The sequence below is a fragment of the Kogia breviceps genome, unplaced genomic scaffold (genome assembly GCF_026419965.1).
Source record: "Kogia breviceps isolate mKogBre1 unplaced genomic scaffold, mKogBre1 haplotype 1 scaffold_56, whole genome shotgun sequence".
NCBI classification, from domain to species: Eukaryota; Metazoa; Chordata; class Mammalia; order Artiodactyla; family Physeteridae; genus Kogia; species Kogia breviceps.
The window spans coordinates 6,663-9,993 of NW_026712001.1; positions in this window are offsets into that span (position 1 = coordinate 6,663).

Below are 3,331 nucleotides of genomic sequence, written 5' to 3' on the forward strand. Positions count from 1 at the left end.
GCCAACCGCATCATTGTCCACGTTCTGGCGCTTTTTCATGTGCTATCGGGGCCATTCCGATGTACCCGTTGACATCCGTTTCCTGCAGTTCTGCCTTGCGTTCAGCGCCTCTTCGTAGCCTGACCTCAATATATTTTGGGGCGATAGTTATCGTTTAGAACTCTGCAGGTTTGGGAAGTGCAGGGCCCCTGAGCTCCATTTCCCAAGTCGCTTTTTTGTGAGTGGGACGCAACACGGCTGGATGGCTTCACGCCCTATTGTCGATCCGCGGTGGCAGGCTGAACCGCTGGTGAATTCTTCTTCGTGATGGGAAATGAGAGTGACATGTGCCCGACAAACACCTCCAGCGAGTCTCTCATTGGTTCCCCCTCTTGCAGTTCATCCTGCGGACAAATTGCAGATGGTACGAAAGAGGCATGGAAAGGCGCCGAGTCTCCAAGTGGGGAGATTGTTAGTAAGGGGGCCTGAATGGAGAACACGAGCACCAGGAGAGGAAAACTGAGGTGAGTTTCAGAAAGCTTTCCCGATCCCACGGTGTAGCATCCGCTGGGTTTCCAATGAGTGCTTTCGCTGTCGGAAGATTGCGTTGAAACCTGGAGAGTTGGGAGCCATGGAATGGGGAGCACGCAGGATTCCTTTCAAGGGTCTGCATTTGCTTTCCAACCTCACCAATCGTCTCAGCCCCAAGAGTGTCCAGCCTTATGTCTTCTGCCGCTGGGGCTGTAGATGTGGTCAATCCTGGTTGCATGCCAGTCCCTGAACGCATTTTGGAAGAATTTCTCTCTGTTTTGCCCTGCTTGTTCTTCTTTGTGTTGGAAATGTATCCTCAGAATGGGTCTGAGCTGATTTTCCCTGCTGGTTTTAGGCCGCTTTACACACACTTGATGCACTTACACAGAGATATCAAGACTTAGCTTTTAAGATGCTTACTAGTCGGATAGATACTTGTGCGATGAACAGGGTCTGGTGAGTCCAGTTGATTGAGCAAGGAGTAGGTCGTGTCCATTCCATATTCGGTTTTCGGAAGGGTATCTGTGCTCATTTCAAACTCGAGTTTTATGCGTCACCGCACCTCACCTTTCCCCTGAAGCAGGCATAAGTGTGTTTTCTAAAAGCGTGACTCTGTTCTGTTTGGGGATTCCGTTCATGGGGAGCGATTTTTACATTCCCTCGATAAGTGATATCATAAGTTTCTTTTTTTGTGGACTTATTTCACTGAGGATGATCGTACCTAAATCCACTCAGGATGCTGCTACCAGCCTCATGACGTGGATTTCATGGCTGAGTGACACTCCATTGGACCTACGTAGCACCACTTGTCCACTTGTCCACTTGTCTTTGTCCACTTGTCCACTCGTCTTTGTCCACTTGGCTCTTTCCTGGGATATGAAACGTGTACCGGAGTGAGGTTCTTGTCAAGACAGCAGCCCTCAACTTTGGGGTCCCTGTGTCTGGTTGATTTTTTCATTTTCCCAAGGTCAACGCCCATGTGTGGAAGTGCCCTATGCTCTGTGGTCTGTGTTTTACATGGGTTTGGGAAAGAGGATACACTTGTGAAGATTGGCTGTTGGCCATTGACATCCCGCCCATCAGCTTAACAAGGCTCCCTTGACTCCGTGGGCTGTCCTGCCTTTCTGGTTTTTAGACTTTTTTCGCCTGGCCCTTTTGCCCCGGGGGGGGGGGGGCGAGAGATTTCTTTGTAGTGCTGATTTGCTCTCCCAGGTTGCTTGGTTGGCCAAAAAGGGCGTATGCGTTTTTTCCTGAATATATTCAGGAAAAAACGCATACGCCCTTTTTGGCCAACCGCATCATTGTCCACGTTCTGGCGCTTTTCATGTGCTATCGGGGCCATTCCGATGTACCCGTTGACATCCGTTTCCTGCAGTTCTGCCTTGCGTTCAGCGCCTCTTCGTAGCCTGACCTCAATATATTTTGGGGCGATAGTTATCGTTTAGAACTCTGCAGGTTTGGGAAGTGCAGGGCCCCTGAGCTCCATTTCCCAAGTCGCTTTTTTGTGAGTGGGACGCAACACGGCTGGATGGCTTCACGCCCTATTGTCGATCCGCGGTTGCAGGCTGAACCGCTGGTGAATTCTTCTTCGTGATGGGAAATGAGAGTGACATGTGCCCGACCAAACACCTCCAGCGAGTCTCTCATTGGTTCCCCCTCTTGCAGTTCATCCTGCGGACAAATTGCAGACGGTACGAAAGAGGCATGGAAAGGCGCCGAGTCTCCAAGTGGGGAGATTGTTAGTAAGGGGGCCTGAATGGAGAACACGAGCACCAGGAGAGGAAAACTGAGGTGAGTTTCAGAAAGCTTTCCCGATCCCACGGTGTAGCATCCGCTGGGTTTCCAGTGAGTGCTTTCGCTGTCGGAAGATTGCGTTGAACCTGGAGAGTTGGGAGCCATGGAATGGGGAGCACGCAGGATTCCTTTCAAGGGTCTGCATTTGCTTTCCCAACCTCACCAATCGTCTCAGCCCCAAGAGTGTCCAGCCTTATGTCTTCTGCCGCTGGGGCTGTAGATGTGGTCAATCCTGGTTGCATGCCAGTCCCTGAACGCATTTTGGAAGAATTTCTCTCTGTTTTGCCCTGCTTGTTTCTTCTTTGTGTTGGAAATGTATCCTCAGAATGGGTCTGAGCTGATTTTCCCTGCTGGTTTTAGGCCGCTTTACACACACTTGATGCACTTACACAGAGATATCAAGACTTAGCTTTTAAGATGCTTACTAGTCGGATAGATACTTGTGCGATGAACAGGGTCTGGTGAGTCCAGTTGATTGAGCAAGGAGTAGGTCGTGTCCATTCCATATTCGGTTTTCGGAAGGGTATCTGTGCTCATTTCAAACTCGAGTTTTATGCGTCACCGCACCTCACCTTTCCCCTGAAGCAGGCATAAGTGTGTTTTCTAAAAGCGTGACTCTGTTCTGTTTGGGGATTCCGTTCATGGGGAGCGATTTTTACATTCCCTCGATAAGTGATATCATAAGTTTCTTTTTTTGTGGGACTTATTTCACTGAGGATGATCGTACCTAAATCCACTCAGGATGCTGCTACCAGCCTCATGACGTGGATTTCATGGCTGAGTGACACTCCATTGGACCTACGTAGCACCACTTGTCCACTTGTCCACTTGTCTTTGTCCACTTGTCCACTCGTCTTTGTCCACTTGGCTCTTTCCTGGGATATGAAACGTGTACCGGAGTGGAGGTTCTTGTCAAGACAGCAGCCCTCAACTTTGGGGTCCCTGTGTCTGGTTGATTTTTTCATTTTCCCAAGGTCAACGCCCATGTGTGGAAGTGCCCTATGCTCTGTGGTTCTGTGTTTTACAT